The 22431-nt window shown below is 36.7% G+C and overlaps 1 pseudogene; it reads right to left on the reverse strand.

The window, feature by feature from the left end:
* Nucleotides 1–1041: 1041 nt before the first annotated feature.
* Nucleotides 1042–1492, reverse strand: LOC116466689 (alpha-ketoglutarate dehydrogenase component 4-like; annotated as a pseudogene).
* Nucleotides 1493–22431: the final 20939 nt, after the last annotated feature.

Genomic DNA, 22431 nt, shown 5'->3' on the forward strand with positions numbered 1-22431 from the left:
GTCACCCAGTTCTTTGGAGGCATCAGACTAGAATCTAGTTTCCCTCTTTCCTTGTCCTGTGGACATTTTGTTACTCTTATATGTAAAACAAATATTTAATGTGATTGTAAACCTCAGATCGTATATGTTACTTAGTTGTGAGCAGAATATATTCACTACAAATACTTATTTACTAAGGTGAAAATTTATTCTTTTTCACTTTACAAACCTTTACACAAATGAATTCAAAATCAGAATATATATTGAAAGCTGCTTGTACTGACTTAGACACAGACATTTAAATGAATTTATACACTAGGGTCACCAATCTTGCCTTTTTTTGTTATAAGTAAATATTTATGTTGATTTTATAAGGCTTTTAGACATTAAGTTTGAGAAAGTTAATGGTTATCAGGATTTGCATACAAGATCACAAAACAGTAAAATCAACCAAAGAACAAGACTTCCTTACAACCTCCGAAACATAATAAATTGCAGTTTCTAGTGAAATCTTTATTCTTATGCTATATTCATTTTGGTCTCTTAATTATTTTCCATTTTATACTCTTTGACTTTCTTTGGAATCTCTTGTATGATCTCCTCTATCTTAATAGTATAGTCACCTATTTTAGCTTGACTATATTTTTATCATTCAGAGTAGGATATACTTACTAAGCCAGTTATACTCCAGTAAACTTGTGAATGAGAAAATATTAGAGAACAGAGAATTAAGAACAAGTAATAGAGTCATTATTTCACTGATCCTCACCCAATTTCAGGAAAATCATATCCCTAAGACAGCAATTCTGACTGATAAATTTTTCCATGTCTAAACAGAAAGAAAGGTGAAATTATGGGAATCCTATGATAGTTTACTATACATTGTGTGCTTTTAATAGTTCAACACTGGTAATGTTTGATAATCAAGAGTAAATTAATAGGCTAACATTTAGAAATGTATACTTTAATAAGTATAAAATGTATAAACAATTAGGTAAGGTTGTGGAGAAGCTGACCAAGATACATAAATCAGGAAATACAAGTATCCACCTAAATTTTCTATATTTCATTTTTTTCATAATATTTATTAAAGGTGTTTAATATATAGTTTCTCATCTGCCATTTTGGGAGTCCTTTAATGTAGAGACAATTCTATTGTCTGATGACAAACAGCAGCCGCCATGGTTATTCAGGACCTCCGCATTGGATAAATTCAATTTCTTCTTGAGACACAAGTTTCCTTCTGTATTTCTGAGGTAATGTTTTTATTATTTCTGCAGTGTCTGGTGGACCCTGATACATCAGCAAATCTGGTGATGTATCCCTTAGAATGCTGTGAAATTACAGAAGAGTGAGATGGTAGCCCTGCTGATCTCAAAGCTTCTGATACATTGGGTTTAGGATTGTCTCTTCTGTCAGGAAACCTTATTAATGGAGTGTGTGGTTTGACTACCTGAACGACCCTACTGGCAGACGCCATCTTGCTGCCCATCATAACCCCCGAGAAGGAGCAGTTTCCAGTCTTGCCTTTTAATTTATGAAATTTGTGACAAGTATGGACTTGAAGGAGCATTTCCAAACTGTGGGCGTTTTAGGCCCACATCTTGCATCTGTACATCTTTGAGAAGTACACAGAGAAGGACTGAAGATGAGTAGGTCTGAATGGGATCCCAGCCCACACACCACTTCTTCATGCAGTTAGCTCTTTCTTAAGTTCAGGAACTTAAGTTGGAACACCTATTCTGACCAGACCCACATGTTCAGGCAGGTTTGATGATCATTTCCTGGGTTCCCATAGTATCTATCCTGTGTCTAAATCTGACATATTGTGTTGAATTAGACTATAAATTCCTTGAGGATGCCTCTGTATCTACTATACCTCCCCACCTCTGGACACAAGCAAAAGCTCAAGCAGTATTAATGAAATGACCATATCTAAGCAACTTCCCCCAGGATAAAACTTCCCTATTCCCTGCTATCATTTTGTCATTAGCAAGTAGTGACATATATACATCCTAGCTTGATTGTACAAATTCCATTCCTTCAAACCAGCAAGAGACACAGGTTCTAGTCTCACAAAAATGTGTTTGGTCATCCAGGATCAGCTGTTGATACTCTCAGAGCTTCAGTGCCTTCATGGGTCAATAATAGGAACATTTGTTATTTGCCTCGTAGCACTGGTGCAAAATATAATAATATGAGTATTTTATTAATAGCAGTTCACATGTATGAAGCTTTTCCTATGTTCCAGGCACTGTGTTAGTTACTTTGTAAGTATCAGTTTATTTGATCCTCACCACAAACCATATTCTTGAGTTCAATAGGGCCATGATTCATATCCAGGCTAAATCTGATTTTGAATCCAGGTCTCACACTCCTAAATGATTGTCTCATACTATTTGCCCTCAAATGAGATAAAATATGTAAGTATTTTGAGACATAGCAAAGTGACTCAGAACTATAAGGCAATGATGGTGTAGAAATGGATGCATATGCTGAATCTTTAATTAAGCAAGAAAAAACTGACATAGAGAAATCCAAAGAAATTCACGAAAGACATTGTCCCCATGGAAGGAGGGGAAAAAGTGGTCCAGTGATATATTTGAAGGAGGTGGAGTGGGGAGGTGTGATTGGCTAACAGAGTTGGAATCACATCTGTTATTACTTCCCTTGCTTTATTTACAGCAGGTGGTTTTCTCAACCTAGAATTCCAATCTCAACTCCCCGTTCTTCCAGTCTCCCTACACCCACCTTCTACCACCTTCTCTAACCTGGTCAGAAATCTTCTAGTCCTTTAATGTTCAGCCAAATCACCACCTCCTTGTGATTTCTTTTTAGGTTTTTGCCTTACTCCCTTAGAAATGAATCATTTCTTCTTTTCTGCTCTCACAACCTCTTTTACTTCTATTTCAGGGTTTCTTAAATTTGGTATTCTTGACATTTCGGTCCAGATAATTCTTTCGTGTTTGGGAGCTGCCTTGTACATTGTAGGATGTTTGGCAGCATCTCTGGCCTCTGCTTTTTGAATGCATGATTTACTCCCCCAGTCATGACAATCAAAAACGTTTCCAGACATTGCCAAAAGTCCCCTCCAGGGCAAAATCACCTCAGTTGAAAGCTTTTGGTTTTTTAGCCATTGTAACTACATGACCCAGTTTTTAAGGGGAGCCCCATATCTGAGCAAATTGTTCCAGTGTTCACTTTGAAAAATATTATTAGTATTGGCCGGGCGCGGTGGCTCACGCTTGTAATCCCAGCACTTTGGGAGGCCGAGACGGGCGGATCACGAGGTCAGGAGATCGAGACCACGGTGAAACCCCGTCTCTACTAAAAGTACAAAAAAAAATTAGCCGGGCGCCCCATGACTTTTCCTGACCTGATTCTTATCTGGTGAGGTGTAAATCCTTTCTAAACATTTTTTTTTTTTTTTTTTTCCTAGCTTCACAAACTTTGTTTAATAAATGTCATAATCTCACAAAGTAAAATACTATCATCATTGAATATAACAAATGTTTGCATCATATAAGTAACAAATATTTGGTATAACTACTACATGTATTCACTTATCTATTTAGATATAGCAATATCATTATATAAATGATATAGTGCAGCACTGCTATCTATGTAGATTCATCAGTGACTTTTTTTTATTTTTATGTTCTTGAGATGGAGTCTCGCTCTCTTTCCCAGGCCGGAATGCAGTGGCGCAATATCGGCTCACTGCAAGCTCCGCCTCCCGGGTTCACGCCATTCTCCTGCTTCAGCCTCCCGAGTAGCTGAGACCACAGGAGCCTGCCACCATGCCCGGCTAATTTTTTGTATTTTTAGTAGAGACGGGGTTTCACCGTGTTAGTCAGGATGGTATCGATTTCCTGGCCTCGTGACAGACCCACCTCAGCCTCCTAAACTGCTGGGATTACAGGCGTGAGCCACCGTGCCCGGCCCATCGGTGACTTTTCTATTTCCCCCACCAGTTCTTGACCGTTCTCTTGATTAGTACGTAATCAAGATGGAATATCTGCAAGTGCAAGTTTCCTCTCATCTATCTTCATCAACATTTTTTTTCTGATAGGAAACAACTTGCATATATACAGAAATTTAGCTTGATTTAATATTACCAATGCTGAATATTCTCATCCAGGCATGTGAGATGCCCATGCAACTTTCCAAAATTATTTTATATGCTTCTGTGTTTTTTCTATAATTTTTATAAGTTTATGGTTTTTTTTTAATTTTTTTTCATGATTCAAGCACCTTTATTTTTTTTTATTATTATACTTTAAGTTTTAGGGTACATGTGCACAATGTGCAGCTTTGTTACATATGTATCCATGTGCCATGTTGGTATGCTGCACCCATTAACTCGTTATTTAGCATTAGGTATATCTCCTAATGCCGTCCCTCCCCCGTTCCCCCACCCCACAATAGTCCTGAGAGTGTGATGTTCCCCTTCCTGTGTCCATGTGTTCTCATTGTTCAATTCCCACCTATGAATAAGAACATGCGGTGTTTGGTTTTTTGTCCTTGCGATAGTTTACTGAGAATGATGGTTTCCAGTTTCATCCATGTCCCTACAAAGGACATGAACTCATCATTTTTTATGGCTGCATAGTATTCCATGGTGTATATGTGCCACAATTTCTTAATCCAGTCTATCGTTGTTGGACATTTGGGTTGGTTCCAAGTCTTTGCTATTGTGAATAGTGCCACAATAAACATACGTGTGCATGTCTCTTTATAGCAGCATGATTTATAGTCCTTTGGGTATATACCCAGTAATGGGATGGCTGGGTCAAATGGTATTTCTAGTTCTAGATCCCTGAGGAATTGCCACATTGACTTCCACAATGGTTAAACTAGTTTACAGTCCCACCAACAGTGTAAAAGTGTTCCTATTTCTCCACATCCTCTCCAGCACCTGTTGTTTCCTGTCTTTTTAATGATGGCCATTCTAACTGGTGTGAGATGGTATCTCATTGTGGTTTTGATTTGCATTTCTCTGATGGCCAGTGATGCTGAGCATTTTTTCAGGTGTTTTTTGGCTGCAAAAATGTCTTCTTTTGAGAAGTGTCTGTTCATGTCCTTTGCCCACTTTTTGATGGGGTTGTTTGTTTTTTTCTTGTAAATTTGTTTGAGTTCATTGTAGATTCTGGATATTAGCCCTTTGTCAGATGAGTAGGTTGCGAAAATTTTCTCCCATTCTGTAGGTTGCCTGTTCACTCTGATGGTAGTTTCTTTTGCTGTGCAGAAGCTCTTTAGTTTAATGAGATCCCATTTGTCAATTTTGGCTTTTGTTGCCATTGCTTTTGGTGTTTTAGACATGAAGTCCTTGCCCATGCCTATGTCCTGAATGGTATTGCCTAGGTTTTCTTCTAGGGTTTTTATGGTTTTAGGTCTAACATGTAAGTCTTTAATCCATCTTGAATTAATTTTTGTATAAGGTGTAAGGAAGGGATCCAGTTTCAGCTTTCTACATATGGCTAGCCAGTTTTCCTAGCACCATTTATTAAATAGGGAATCCTTTCCCCATTTCTTGTTTTTGTCAGGTTTGTCAAAGATCAGATAGTTGTAGATATGTGGCATTATTTCTGAGGGCTCTGTTCTGTTCCATTGATCTATGTCTCTGTTGTGGTACCAGTACAATGCCGTTTTGGTTACCATAGCCTTGTAGTATAGTTTGAAGTCAGGTAGCATGATGCCTCCAGCTTTGTTCTTCTGGCTTAGGATTGACTTGGAAATGCGGGCTCTTTTTTGGTTCCATATGAACTTTAAAGTAGTTTTCTCCAATTCTGTGAAGAAGGTCATTGGTAACTTGATGGGGATGGCATTGAATCTATAAATTACCTTGGGCAGTATGGCCATTTTCACGATATTGATTCTTCCTGCCCATGAGCATGGAATGTTCTTCCATTTGTTTGTATCCTCTTTTATTTCATTGAGCAGTGGTTTGTAGTTCTCCTTAAAGAGGTCCTTCACATCCCTTGTAAGTTGGATTCCTAGGTATTTTATTCTCTTTGAAGCAATTGTGAATGGGAGTTCACTCATGATTTGGCTCTCAGTCTGTGATTGGTGTACAAGAATGCTTGTGATTTTTGTACATTGATTTTGTATCCTGAGACTTTGCTGAAGTTGCTAATCAGCTTAAGGAGATTTTGGGCTGAGACGATGGGGTTTTCTAGATATACAATCATATCATCTGCAAATAGGGACAATTTGACTTCCTCTTTTCCTAATTGAATAACCTTTATTTCCTTCTCCTGCCTGATTGCCCTGGCCAGAACTTCCAGCACTTATAATTTAAACTTTTATTTTATATTCTGGGGGTATACGTACAGGTTTGTTACATGGATATATGGCAAGATGCTGTGGTTTGGGATACAAATGATCCCATCACCCAGGTAGTGAGCATAGCACCCAATAGGTAGTTTTTCAGCCCTTGCCCTGCTCCCCCTCTACCCCCTGTAGTAGTCCCCGGTGTCTATTGTTACCATCTTTATGTTCATGAAACATATTTCTTAAAATGTGGTGCTGCTGATCTGGGGGCACACTTGGAGAATCATGGTTAGTACCACAGTTCATCAATTCTGCCCGAGCTTTAGCTGGTTAGATGCCTGTTAGGCTGGACCGTACTTTACTATTTCTTCTGCCCCCAACTCTGTGCTTAGCACATCATATGATCTCACTGAGTTGAACAAAAAATCAATAAATCTGAAAGTGCTTTGAAAAGGTTAAAAAGATTTACAGATATAAAATGCCATTAGTAAGGTAACGGATTTGCAAAATTTGGGGGTCAGGTAGAGACAGTTATGTTTCCCAGGCATTTTGTCATGAGCTCTAGATGAAATGCCTCCCTTGAATTTGAATACATTGTGATTCAACTAAAGAGTTGCTGTAAATTTTTCTGTTGTCATGGCATATCAAGGAAGTTGATGGATAAAGGGACATACTAATGAGAGTCTAAGTGAAAATATGAAATGAAATCTACGGTCTCTAAGCGACTTTTTTTTCAAGGACATTGGGAAGGCATCTATTCCTATCATTGCTGATTATCAGGACCACTAAGCTTTTTTAGGAGGTGGATGAACTTGTACAGATCCTGCCTTTTTGACCATATCTATGTACATATTGGGAAGAAAAGTGATGAGAGACCATTTGGAAAGTGTAAAAAGTGAGAAAATATGTATCTTGATTCCGAAAATGAGACCATTCATGTAATAAAGTATAAAGTCATATTTGATAAGTCTGGCTGAAAAGGATGATGTGTGATTCCACACATGCTAAGCATACCTTCATTTAAACAGATTCAGAATGTCCCCAGAGGGCTCCCTCCACCAGCCAGGGGAAAATAAATAAAATAAACAGCCACATCCCAAATAGGAGTTATATGTGTATCATAAATCCCGCCTTAGCAACTATATAGCATTTGGCTCAAAGGATTACACTAGACTCTCTCAGCATCTCAGCTATACAGGGAGGAAATCAAAGTAGAAACTCAAAACCTGAGCATAAAGCAATTGGAAGTTTAAAGAAAAAGCACACCATGAAGACTGGTCACTGCAAACTCTTATAATCCCATATAAGCAAGAAACTATTCCATTTGAACAGCCCCTTTATAAAAAATAGCAAAACTCTTTTTCTATTACTTTACTTTTTAATGCATCACTTCCATCATGTGAAAATGTTTGGCAGCTCTAACTAAACTCAAGAGTTCTGGAAAAAGATAATACTAGTAATAATAATTTAGGTTATAAAAAGCTGTAACATTGCATTTGAAATGTATATCTTCACATTAAAAAGAAAATAAGTTTTCTAACCTTAATTTTCACATAAAATATCTGTCTATGGTTAAATGTTCCTCAAAACCTTTTCCAGATTGTTAAAGAAGTCATCATGCTATAACTTGAGCTATTTAATCTCGTTTATTTTCTCTTTATGTGGCAACCACTAGCTGTTCCTACTTTCTCATTACCAGACCTTTCACAATTATTGCCAGAAAGCATATCCATTTCACTGCTCTGTTGTAATTTTGCTACTTCTTCCTTTATTATACTACTTGATCTCATTCTTATTCTTGTAGAATTCAGATTGTTAATCTGTATCTTTTAGGTAGCCTGTTTACCTACAGATGACATTTTTCTCCCAACTCCATCTATAATTCAATGCCTATGCATTTAGGCTCCCAAATGCCATCTCTTGCTCACTAAAAATCCTATGCTTGTCACTTCTACAATAATTTAATCCGAAAGTATCCTAATGAATGGATTTTCTATATTTTCTCACATATTTTTCAAAAGCCAAGTCTCAAATTATAAGTTCCTGGCATGAAAAGATATTAAAAACCTGGTGTTAACTGAATTTAAAGAGTCCATAAGCCATTAAAGAATTATGGAGCATGTTATCTTATTTTTATTAAAAGAAAAGAAAGGAATACGTGCATAGAAACAGCACTAAAGAAATATATCCGCCAGGCGCGGTGGCTCAAACCTGTAATCCTAGCGCTTTGGGAGGCAGAGGCAAGCGGATCACCTGAGGTCAGGAGTTTGAGACCAGCCTGGCCATCATGGGGAAACCCCGTCTTTACTAAAAATATAAAAATTAGCCAGGTGTAGTGGCACACCCCTGTTGTCCTAGCTACTCAGGAGGCTGAGACAGGAGAATCACTTGAACCCTGGGAGGCAGAAGTTGCAGTGAGCTGAGATAATGCCACTACACTCTCACCTGGATGACGGAGCAAGACTCTGCCTCAAAAAAAAAAAAAAAAAAAAAAAAAAAAAATCAATTCATTCACTGATTATCTCTTAGAAGTGAGATTTTAGAGAATTTTCAATTTTTATGTACCTTATTGCTATACTTTTTCTCTACTTGTCAGTGTGCACTAGTTTTATTATCAGAAGAAAAGAAAAAAGACTTTTTTCTATTGACAAAAACAGAAAATGTCTGTTTTAACGAAAGTAAATCCATATGACATATAAAATATGTCATATGTATTTAATGGTTGTAAACATTTAGCACAGATCATGTGTAAGACAGAAGAGTAACAGAATAGAAGAAAATGAAAGATAGGATTGAAAACTTAAGGTGCTTGGGATTAATCTAGACAATGCAATAAATCATTCAAAATGACATTAAACCCTACTTGTTTATTTTTAAAAATCAGAGTTTTTATACTCAGTATCAGGAAGTCTTCTTGGCATGGAGACATCCTGTGAACCCCATCAAAGCCCAGCATATTTTGCAGCTAACATTCTAGTGGAAGAGAAAAACTGCCAGCAAATGAGCAAGTTATCCAGCAATGATAAGTATAACAGAAGAACATGATGAAAAGTTTAAGGGGAGAGAGGCTGACAGAGAAGTGATATATGAGTTAGGGCATTCATGGGCGGATTCTCCAAGTAGGTGAGGTTTTTGCAGAGGGGTATGTGACGTGAGAGAGCAGCCAGGTGGCGCCATCAGGGAAGAGCAGAGGAAGACACCAGTGCAAAGGCCCTGAGGGAGAACATGTGACTGGCATTCAAAGTACCCCAAGAACTCATGTGGCTGCAGGACAGACACAAATCAAGACGTGACATGGTTAGAAATGATGTCAGAGAGGTGAAGTGAAGTGGGAGACAAATCACATAGGGCCTTATGGGCCAAGGGAAGAATTTTGAATCTTATAACAATTACTACTAGAGTCTATAGGAAGGTTTAGGGAAACAGAATGAAATGAAATCTTATTATAAAAGAATCATTATTCTGGCTATCCTGCAAAGAATATTGTTGGAGAATAAGAAGTAAGAACAGTAACCCGTTTGTTGAGAGATGATGGCTTAGGTCAGTGTTTGGCAAACTGTGGCCCGTGACCCAAATCTAGCTCATTGCCTGAGAGTTTAGAATGATTTTTAACATTTTTTAATGGTTCCCCTATAAATGGTTATAGAAGTACCTACCTAATATTTTTCATGTAGCTTCTTGGCTGGCAAAGCTTAAACTGTTTACCTATCTAACTTTTAAAGAAAAAGTCTGTCAATCTCTGGCCTTGGCAATGATGTTAGGCCTTAGGCCCCTGCTGTTTAATCATTTATTATTCCTCCATGCAAATTTTTATTCTGGAGAAGAAAGAGAGAGAAATGATGCTTGCCAGTCGGAATGAAGGACAAAACATGAAGAAGAGACATATAGTTGGATTCTCTAGGCGCGGTGGCTCACACCTGTAATCCCAGCACTTTGGGAGGCCGAGGCGGGCGGATCACAAGGTCAGGAGTTCGAGACCATACTGGCTAACACGGTGAAACCCTGTCTCTACTAAAAATACAAAAAATTAGCTGGGCATGATCACGGGCGCCTGTAGTCCCAACTACTTGGGAGGCTGAGGCAGGAGAATGGCGTGAACCCGGGAGGCGGAGCTTGCAGTGAGCCGAGATCGCGCCACTGCACTCCAGACTGGGCAACAGAGCGAAACTCCATCAAAAAAAGAAAAAAAAAAAAAAAGAGACATATAGTTGGATTCAGGTTATATTTTTTTTAAAGGCCAAGTGACAAGATTTGCTTAGGGATCAGACACAGTGTGTGAAAAAGAGGGGTCAAAATGACTCCAGGAGTTTTTATCTGAGCAACCGAGTGGATGATGGTGCTCATTACTGAGCTGGTGATGAATGGGAAGGAAAAAATTGGGCCAGGGTAGGGGGAAATGAGGTTATGTTGCTTTGGACATGTTAATTTCAGGATCCCTAATAGATTTCCAAATAGAGATGTCTAACGAATGTCAAAAATGTGGTGTAGATAACATGTAATAAAGAATTTCAGAAGATGGCTATGGGTTGAGGCACTGGTATAGAGTTAGGTTTTCGTATGAATAATACTAGTAATCATAACAAAGATGATAATAATAATTAATTATCATAATAATGTCCCCATCTATTTTAATCACTGTGTGAGGTAGCTGTCAGACACCAGCAAGCACCCAGCAGACCTCCACCACAAGGAGCATAACTGAGGAAGGGCCCCAGCTGCCTCGCTCTACAATCTATTACCCTCTTTGCACTAGGGCCTGGTCTCCCATGGACAACTCCCAGCGGAAGTGAGAGCATGGCAGGGATTCCAAGGCAAGAAGGACTTGATTAATGGTTGATTATTGTTCCAGGACTCCCCTTCAGCCTTGCTGAAACTTCTTTATATTGCATGGCAGTTCAGGACACTTGTACCCAATCTTCCTTTCCTCCTCGCTTTCCTTGGAGTCAGACTTGCTTCCTGATGGCTCTCCTCTTCTAGACTTCCCTAAGTCCCTTCCATTGTCCTTCACATGGACATTTCCCCTAGGTAAACTTTTACAAGTTTAATCCCATTTTCATATCCATTTCAGATACCCAAATGAAACACAGCAGCTGAACTACAAGGTCTCACCAAATCCCACTTAAGGCCATTAAAGCATTTCTCTAAAAATAGGTGTTTTGTTATTCCTACATCACAGATCAGGAAAGTAAGGATTGGAAAGGTTAAGTGGTTATCATAGTTTTCAGCCTTTATTTAACAAGTTATTAAATGCCTACTATTTTCAAAATCAGGTGATAGGACTGAATCAAGACTTAAACATGTGGCTTTCTAACTCTGAAGTGTTATGTGTCAACCAATACGTTGCAGTAGTGGTTCTCAACGGGAGGCAATTTTTTCAGAGGATATTTACTTAATAATGTCTAGAGACAATGCCGGATGTTGTAAGGGGGTGGAGCATGCTACTGGCATCTACTGGGTAGAGGCCAAGGATGCTGCTAAACATCCTGCAATGCACAACAAAGCCCCAACAACCAGGGAGCATCCAGCATCAAATATCAGTAATGCAGAGGCCAGGAAACACTGCATTACAGCAGTAGAATTTCACTGAGCTAGAAAAGGAGGCAGATTCCCAGATATAAATGAGTAACAGAAGAATCAGGACCGTCAGGCATAAAAGTAAAAATAAGTAAAAATAAATAAATATGGTCTCCAAGGGAGAGGAAGGGAAGATTCAGATATCCCTAAATAAGAAAGGAGTCAAAATCATTGCAATACATACTTATTAAATGCCTACTGTGGAAAAAAAAAAAAAAAACACTCAAAATCTGAAAGGCCAAGGAGAACTAAACCAGGAAAAAGAGCTGGTTTGGGCTAATGTTACAAAAAATTGACTTTTTCTGAACAAATACAACTTCAGCGTTACCTAAAAAATTGAAAACAGAAATAAAAGGCATGCATGTATGCAATATACACAGACACACATGCACATGTACACACATATATTATGTGTGCTTAGTTATATTCCAGGCATCCATGCTGAGCAGTTTTGCCACATATATGTTATTTCTGCCCTCACTTTAAATTTAAGAAAACTGAGGCTTAGATCTAGAAAGTAGTTGAATTCCAGTAGAACCTAGAGCCAGAACCCAGAACCCTGTGCTCTAAAGCTCTATTCTAGAATGCCTGTGAGCAATGGAAATAAGTCAATTGTTTAGTAAAAACATTCTTCAAATTTTAAGAGAGTTGATACTAATAATTTGGTACACAATCCTAGGAAGCTTTTGAATATGAATGCAGAGTTGAATGAACACAGACAAACAGAAAGCTCCCAGCACTTTTACTTCTTTCGGCAGGTATGTGTGTTGTATTGTGTATATATATATATTACATACAAATAATAATATGCTATGATTTGAAACATGGTGCAAAGTAAGGGAAAAGTAACATTATGCCAACACAATTTACTTTGTTGTGACCCAAAGAGATTTTGTGCCACATGGGGAATACAGATTGACAATTATTCTCATTTCCATTTGCAGATATCAATTGGTTAACAACAATTTCACGTTTAGTCTATTACTTTTGCAGATAGATGCATTTTATTGATTGAATCAATGCTTAAAGTTTTCATGAAGTTTCAAGAAGTTTCCTAGATAACTCATAAACCATTTGACAAAAATCAGTATCAAGTCAAGAGAGAAATATTCTGGTCATTTCTTTTTAGGTATGTTTCTTTTATTATATTAGATACTTAATTCTCTTGCATGAATTTTTTTGGATAGTACGCAATTGGATTTCCATACACATCCCTTAGAAGATATATTGCTTAGGACCATGCAATTTAGACATATGTTATAATTTTTTTCAGGTTACATTTTTTGTTCCAGAGAAGTAAAGGGAAGAAATGAAGACCAGTAGGTTGCATACAAGACAGAAAAGATCTGATGAAAATTCTACTGTGGACTATTTATTTAGAAACAGATTGGCTGGATAATGCTAATACTAATCACCATGGCTACAATTTATTAAACACTCTCTCTGCTATGCATTTCAACATACATCCTTAAGAGGTTTGGTACTAAATTTTCCGTTTTAACAATACAGAAAGAGACACATGATAAGGTCAAGTAACCTGTTCGGCTAGTAAGTGGCAGAGCTAGGTTACAAACCCAGGTGATCTTATTCCAGATCAGAAGATCTGGACCAAAAGAAATGGAAACAAGTCTGTCCTTTGTCTACTGAAACTCTTATTGGATATCATATGGGGATGATAAGTTAATAAACAAGTAGGCAAAATTATACGTATGTTGTGGACTATGTGGAATTAAGGATTCGGTAGACTGGACTGTCGCTTATATGATTAGAAATTTGGGGGGACAATTAAGTTTACTCTCTTGAGACTAAGGATCTTCCATTATAAAACAGAATGGACTAGATTATGTAATCTCTAAAGTACTTTGTCACTAGCTCAAAAATACTCCAAAGGACTCTGGAGGCCAAGGTGGGAGGATTCCTTGAGGCCAGGAGTTGGAAACCGTGTCTCTTAAAAACATTAGCTGGGCATAGTGGCTCGTGCATTTAGTCCCAGATGATGTAAACTCCAAAGTTCTTTCTTGCTAGCTCAAAAGTATTTCAAAGGACTCAGGAGGCTGAGGCAGAAAGATTGCCTGAGCCCAGGGTTCAAGGCTTCAGTGAGCTATGCTTGCACCACTGCACCCCAGCCTAGGCATCAGAGCAAGGCCCTATCTCTGGAAAAAAAAAAAAAAAACAAACGAACAAAACACACCAGAGCAAAATGTCTTAGTGTTCAATCATTCTTTACACCTGTTTTATTTATTTTTAATTTTTATTTTTTCTGGGTACATAGTGTTTATGTTTATGGGGTATATGGGATATTTCAATAAAGGCATATAATGTGTAATAATCACATCATGGTCAATGGAGTATCCATCACCTCAAGCATTTATCCTTTGTGTTACAAACAATCCAGTCATACTCTTGTAGTTATTTTTAAATGTATAATTACATTATTCTTTATATCTGTTTAAGATGCATTCTGAATGCATAGAACTAAAGTCATTCTTTGATACAGCAGTGTGAAATAGGAACTATAAAGAGTTGCTCTTATAGATAGAATGTCCTTCTGTGTTCTCTGTTTAGAAGCATAGGAATAAAAATTTGGAATCTCTTCTGTTTGGATCTCACATGGTAGACCCAATGCCAAAAGGATAAATTAAATATTACTTAGTAGGGGCAAGGACAATATAGATAATTTGTTCTAGTAAAACAGTCTTTACTTCTCTTTCATGAAGTGGGCAAATAGATGAGTGTCACAGAACATGAATGGGGACAGCTACAGCAAAAGGTCAGATTTTTCCTGTGAGAGAAACTTCCATGTGTTGGGCACCAGTGGAGCCACATTTTTATAAATGGAACCACGCGAATTTAAAATAGAGAGCAACTTAAATATATCAAAATACTCTCACTTTATATATAACATTTGAATAAAAAAATCTCTCAAGCAAAAATATAGTTAGAATTTTGTAATTTGAAAACTGGTGAGTCAAGTCCACTGGAACCTAGCTGGCTTTACCCTTCACATGGTGAACCCACTTTAGCTGGTCAAAAGAAATAACCAACAAAATTACGGAGTTGGCAAAAAGATCAGTAGTTGCCAAGGGTTTTGGGGAGGAAGGGATAAATAGGTGGAGCACTGAGGATTTTTAGGGCAATGAAGCTACTCTGTATAATACTACAGCAGTGAATTTATGTCATTATACATTTGTCCAAACTCATAGAATGTACAACGCCAAGGGTGATCCCTAATATAAACTATGGACTCTGGTGATAATGATGTTATCAACGTAGGTTTATTAATTATAACAAAGGCACCATTCTGGGCAGGGGGGTGTTGATAGCAGGGGAGAGTATGCACGTGTAGTGGCAGAGGATATACAGGAAATCTCTGTACCTTTATCTCAATTTTACTCTGAACCTAAAATTGCTCTAAAAAATAAAGTCTTAGAAAATACCCATCTTGCTGCCCCATGATTGGTTCTGATTTGTTTGACATTGTCCCGACCACATCCCCCTTGCATAAAGTAACAGTCTTATGTCTCATTTAATCGCAACAGGAGCCTCTGACCATGTCTAGGCATTTTCCTATAAATATAACATGACATTGTTTCCATGTAACAGTAAAAATATTAGAGTCTGTAAAGAAAAATGTGTTTGAACTTATATATGACGTCATGAAGTTTATGTGTGTAGATATTAACAGGCAGAACTGTTTCTTTGAAGTCTTCAGTAAGACCTCATTTAGCTTTCAAATAAGTACCTCAAAAGCCAAAAATCTTACAGATGAAAAATGAGCTATGATGTGGGTTATTTTTTAGACATAATGGTGAAGAAGCATGTTCATGATCACATAAAAGTGTTGGTAAGAAAGAAATTCTGTAACAAAATTATTATATAGTTCATTCTATCAGAAACTATTCTTTGAAGGATGTCATTTATCAAAGTACAGATGGTGCTCTAAAAACTACATTGGCCTTTAAACATCACTAGTTAGAAAGGAAGGAGAGCTTTAATTTGCAATTTTTTAAATCTTCAATACTATTGACTTCAAAAAAATCATTCAGAATGCTCATAAAAATTGCTTTCCATGTTTCCTATGACTAAAAAGATTTTTTTCTGAAATGAATTAATCCTCATTCCCTGACACGTTTGCCAGCATTCTGAGATGAAAAGAAAAAAAAAAACATTATTATGCACCCTTCCTGAGAGAGCGGTAGAGGCAGGAGCTGAGTCCAAAATTATTCATTTCTGCTTCAAATCTTTCTTGAAATCTTTTCCATGGCTGTGATGTGCAAGAAATAGCTGGAGAATTTTTATCTCCACCCCCTCAACTAACACAAATCATCTGCTCCCCCTTTTACAAACATGAAAGAGGAAAACTGTCCATGATGATTTGCAGAGAGTGGGTGTGTGTGAGATCTGCTATTTCCATGGCTGGTTCAGAAGCTGATGTCACGATTACTTCCTACACAGCAATATGGGAAACCACATTAGCAGCAGGAATCCCAGTTGGCAGAATTGCCAGTTGTACCTGATAAATAGACAGTTATTTGGAGGAGGAATCCTCTGGACACCTTAGAAAAGTCAGTCAACGTTTCATTTAGAAATTAGAAGCTCCTAGAATGGGATGATGTATTTCAAAATCTATAAGAAGTACAGTGTGGTACAACAATAAATGATTTTTATAATGTTTGTCATCATCATTATTATATTACTGTAGCTGTATGCAGGTCTTTCAATAGACACATAAATTTTTGTCCAAAAGCAAGGGTTTTGGTGATCAGGAATAAAACTTAATATAAAAACTAAATTAAATTGAACTTTTTAGAAATTGCCTTGAGAAAACCTGGGGTGGGAAATAAGGATTTAAAGCTAGACTGGAAGATAATCTTGGATTCCGAGGGGACCCAAGATGATTGGGAGCATGACTTTGGCAGGAGGTCATTTTAACATTATGGCATTGAGACATAAATGCCCACCTGAAATAGCTGGTAATATGGGGACTGAAGTACTCATGTTAGTGTGACAGCAGCAGGGTCACTGGATTGAACAACTCCAGGGGGCACCATTCATCCATTCCTTTATTCCAGGAAGTGTTATGGAATACAAGGTATTACACAGAAGCAGCAATTTGGAAAGACCATCTTGAGAGATTCTTTATAAAAACAGAACCCTGGTCTATAAGGTACACATTGATATCAGCATCACTCTGTCCATGCTGTCATCCCACTTCCGTGTAGATGTCTTCTCCCATTTTCTATTGCGTTAAGACATCAGCATGGATCTTCCAAGGTGCTAATCTCTCTCTACCCCTGCAGAGCCTTATTGTTTCTTCTGAGAAAGTTTGCTGGTTATCCTGACGCAGCCAATTGATCTGTTGTAATGATAAATGCCCACTAAATTCAATTGCCAGGTTATCATTTGTGTGTTTCAGTTCCTGCTCCATGGTTCTCTTAGAGGTCTGGAACTGAGCAACACCTGAAGTTGGTAGTTACCCATGTTCCAAATATAGTGTCTTTCACACTTGGTCTTGACTGAACATTCCTTTGCTCAAAGAAATACAGAGATGCCCAGTAAATGAAATAGAGAAGCTGTGAATGCTGACTTTGGGAGCCTTTCCTGCTCATTGTCAATACCCACCTGTTGACTTAACTTGTTCCATAGCAGCCACTGCAGGAATTCCATTGACTATCTAGAACTCTTCCATACCCAGTGCTGATAACACTACTTAAATAAAATCTGTTTAATTGTCTTTAACTGAATTTCTGGGGGTCTATTATCAACATTATTTGGAAAAGTTCCCTTCCCCACTCTAGAAATGAGCTGTGTTTCTAAATGATAATTTAAAACTAGCACTACATCTCCATCAACTTAGAAATTAAATAAATTATTAAAAAAATAAAATTAGCACTGCAATATTTATCTGTACCTACAGAACTATACTATTCAGGATCCTTTGGTTGCAAAAACCCCAACTCTTTCTGACCTAAAGGGGCTCTATTGGCTTAGAGGTAGCCGTAGATTGAAAGTCTTAGAGGTAGCCCTGGATTCAAGCACAGCTTGCCTTCCGAGGAAAGAGAATATGCAAGATTCTATCTCTCTTTCTCACTCTTTTCCTGTTATTCACCTCAATTTATCTGATATTGGCTTTAATTATGGGCAGGCTTTCTTCACGTGATAGTCCCTAAGAAGTCTTTCCTGTGATTTTCTTTCCAAGTAACACCAACAGAATTTTTGGAACTATGATTCATTCGACCAGTTGTTTTTTAATTAATAGACTTTATTTTTTAGAGCCCTTTTAGGTTTATCAAAAAATTGAGCAGTGAATACTGACAGTTCCCAAAGACTCTCAATCCCTCCATACACAGTTTTCCCTATTAACGTCTTGCTCTGATGTGGTACATTTATTACAACTGATGAACCAGTATTGATGTAGCATTATAAACTAAAGTCCATAGTTTATATTAGAGTTCACCTTCTGTGTTGTAGAGTTGGTATGTGTTTTGACAAATATGTAATGTCATTTATTCACCATTACAGTATCGCACAGAATACTGTTCTAAAATTTCTGTGCTCTACCTATTCAGCATTTCCTCCCTTGTGCCAAACTCCTGGCCACTAGTGATATTTTTACTGTCTCTTGAGTTTTCCTTTTCCCTGAATGTCATATATTTGGAATCATACAATGTGTCATCTTCACAGATTGGTTTCTTTCACCTAGAAATATGTACTTAAAATTCCTTTCCGTGTGGCTTGAGGGCTTGCTCACTTGTTTTTATCACTGGGTATTATTCTGTTGCATGGATATACCACGGTTTGTTTTCTCATTCACCTATCAAAGGATATCCTGAATGCTTCTGAGTTTGGGCAATTATGAATAAGTCACTGGAAATGCTTGTGTGCAGGTTTGTGTGGACATAAGTTTTCAAATCATTTGGAGAAAGTGCCAACAAGAGTAATTGCTGGATCATATGGTAATACTATGTTTAGCTTCTTAAGGATCTGCAAGACTGTCTCCAAAAATGGCCATACCTTTTTTCATTTCTATCTAAATGAATGAGTTGCTGTTACTCCAAATCCTGGCCAGCATTTGTCCTTGTCAGTATTTGGGATTGTACTGTTCTAGTAAGTGTGCAGTGGTATCTCATTGTTGTTTTAATTTGCAATGCCCTAATGAGACTGGACTAGTTTTAGTTGGTGTCCATTCTTGAATCAAGCTCTGTAGTCTAGGGGATGGAATATAGCGATCAGTCAGGTATGCATCTTGGGCTTTTTGTTTAAGCCCAGGCAACAAGGTTAGTTTGTGATTTACAGATAACAAATTCACAACTGAAAAGTGATTCACAGTTAAGAAAGACAAGTGGATGCCATACTGATAATACATCAGCAATTCACAAAATAAATACATAAACCAAACCTTCTGACAAAATGTAATATTAGAGTGTTCATATTTATATCATTCTCAGGTGAAAAACACACGATGTCTTTCAAGGGTCAAGGAAAGAGGTGGTGTACATATGAAGTGTGGAAGTTGCAACAAGTGGCAGTGGGAAGGCTGGGCTCAATTTCAACAATTTTTTAAAAAGTAGAATAAAATACATTTGTTTTCAATATTAATTCTTCATTGTACACATTGATTCATAAGTATGTATAACTTCTTTCTGTATAAAACATATCACACAGTGTAAATGAAATAAACAATCCACTAGAGGTCTTTTACAATTTAAATTAAGCTATTATTCAATGTAATTACTAGTCTGAACGTTTTGAAGTTTTTCAAAATAAGAACTGTGGAGGTTGTTTATTCTACAAGATAGTTCATTGCACAATTATGAATAATCAGCAAAACTCTGTGAGTTGATGATCATAGGGTATGTTTTAGTTGAGAACATATTTTTGGCAATGAATACACAATGCCTATTAATTAAATCAAAGAGCTATTTTATATATGTTGATTCAATAAATGTTCTTTTGAAAAGAATACGTTGGCCAAGTAATAGGTAGCCACTCTAAATGCAATTGGTGAATTTGAATCTTACAGCAGGAAAGGAGGTATGGGTTAAATGTTCGTAAATATTGGCACAAATTAGTGATGTTACTTGGGGAGAGAAGAAGAGAGTTGGCGTAAACATTTCACAGTTTCATAATGGTATTTGTCCAATGATTGATTTAATCTTGTGATTGATCATTAGCAAAAGCGTAAACCATATGGCAACTGACATTTATAAATGTGCTTTTATCAGTCAGTTTTATCCATTGAGGACAGCAATTTAAAGATTCAACACTTTGTAAGTATATTAACACAGTATTCTGGAGAATTTATTGAGTAATAGTGTTGGAAAGATTCTGTGTAGAATCTTTATAGAATCATGAAAGAATAGTATTGGAAAAGAATTTAAACTGGTGACAGACTATATTTTCTTCATTCAAAAACCTGTGTTTATTTCATCCAAAGTTCTGATAATGTCAGAAGTTAGTGATTTCTGGAAATGCACTGGAAATAAATAAAATAAAATGAGAAAAATGTACTTCATTCTTAGAGGATGTGAATTTTAAATACCATGTGAAAAAATAGATCTGACCTAAATCAAATGGCCACAAAGTGAATGGGTTTGCTAAAGAGAGGGAAATCCTAAATATGTATACAAATTCACCGATCTCTGCCTTTGTTTTCTAATTTCTATACATTATTATATATAGAAATTTTTCTAATATATTACATTTATAGAATTTCAGAAAGTAACTGATGTAGCTACCAGTCCCACTAAAACTAGCAATAGTAGCTATAGGTTTAATCAGTCGGCCTTTGTGTTTAAAATGAGACAAATTATTTTTGCCAACATAACAGCAAATATAAGACAAAGTACAACATTCTCTGATTATAAATTGGAGAACGTGGTTAGAAGTTCATTCCTGCTTATCAGTTGACTTAGGAAGTCATTTAACTATGATTTAAGCCATCATTTAACTGTCAACCTTTAATAATGTTATGACAAAGTACATTTTCACTTTGATAACAATTGCTATTGTCATAGTCATCTTCATCATCCTCCACATTTTATTTCCATGATACTTTAAAATAGTCAAGTGTCACACTGCCCAAGAGAAGTATATCAAACATGGTGCCATATTTTGGTCAAAAATTGTTTTGGGGTCTGAATTTACAGAAGGAGAAATAAGAGAAGAATCTAGATGGAAATAAATAGTTTTATAGATGTAATCTATTAAACATGCATTCATATATCAGAATAGTTCATTTGGATCACTATGTTTTCTGGTAGATAGAGTGCTTGAATGAAGGTATAAAAGTATGGCTTAGTCATTAATTAATTTCCCAAAACCTACTTAATCCTTCTGGGACTTGTCTCAGCTATAGAACTAAGAGAACAAAGTCAAACTTAAGTCAACACGAGGTACTTAGCTCACGTAGCTACTGTATTTCAAAACATCTTTGAACAGTCTTAGTGGAATGTCACTTCACATTTTTCGGACATCTTTAACACTATTTCGGTTTCCAAAACAGTTGCCAACTCTCTACCCAACTCTTTCCACCCTACCTTGGGTTATGTAGCTTCCTGGCTTTTCATTCTTTGTCTAGAATAAGATCAGAATTTTTTCCCAGGTGATATTTTACAGGATTCCAGCTGTGGAAACAAACACACACATATAAAAAGATGTAGCAGATTTCATCTGAATATTCTTTTAGAATTTCACCAATCATAAATGTTTCTAGAAGAGAGTGCTCTTAAAACTCTCCATTAGTATTTGCCCAAATTTGTTTATTCAGTTTTGTCCAGAAAGAAGGGAGTTGGTTATTTTAAGTGCAAATATAGGACTCAATATTTCATTTATTCAGAAGGGGGCACACTTGTGCTTTTAATAGCAGATGTATTCAGATTTGCTGGTATACAAAATTTATACATAAACTTGCCACAGATGACAGAACTACTTCTCATTACCAAGGTTTTTTAAAATGCTTAATACTTCTTAAACAAGAAGAGTGACAGAATTCAATATGTAAGTTTCTTTTTAAAGAAGGTTTTTTTTTTTTTTTTTAAAGTTCCAGAGTCCTTTTAGGTTAAAAACTTTGCAATTTGTTCTGATAATTTTTCAAGAAAGATGTCTATGATCATGGAAGTAACATGTTTTTGACAGCTTCTAATACATTTTAGTTTGACCTCTGACTTTTGGCAATTTGATAGCCTTAAAAACATTTTCTCTACTGGAATAACGTGATATCATTTGTAGGCCAAGATAACACGGACCCATTTGGAGGATAAAGACTTATGCAATAAGGTATCTTTCTACCAGTGGACTTAATTGTTCTTAGCCATAATTGTTTTTCCCAGGGACACAAGATCGTCTTGGCATGTTTGGCTAAGGAATTTACTCTAAAACCTTTGAAAATCATAGCCAGCTTCCACTACTTTGGCCTCAGTGCTATTATGCTCTAGATAATTCAAGTATTTGGTCAAAAATGATAAAACCCAAACAATTTAAAATATACAGCAATAGCTGTGATAAATACAGAGGATATGAAAAGATAGAATACATATACAATTAAAATTTGCTTTGAGGTATTGTTAAAAACTTTTATGGGTTGTAATCTGTCTGACAATATAT

The sequence above is a fragment of the Hylobates moloch genome, unplaced genomic scaffold, assembly GCF_009828535.3.
Source record: "Hylobates moloch isolate HMO894 unplaced genomic scaffold, HMol_V3 SCAFFOLD_4, whole genome shotgun sequence".
NCBI classification, from domain to species: domain Eukaryota; kingdom Metazoa; phylum Chordata; class Mammalia; order Primates; family Hylobatidae; genus Hylobates; species Hylobates moloch.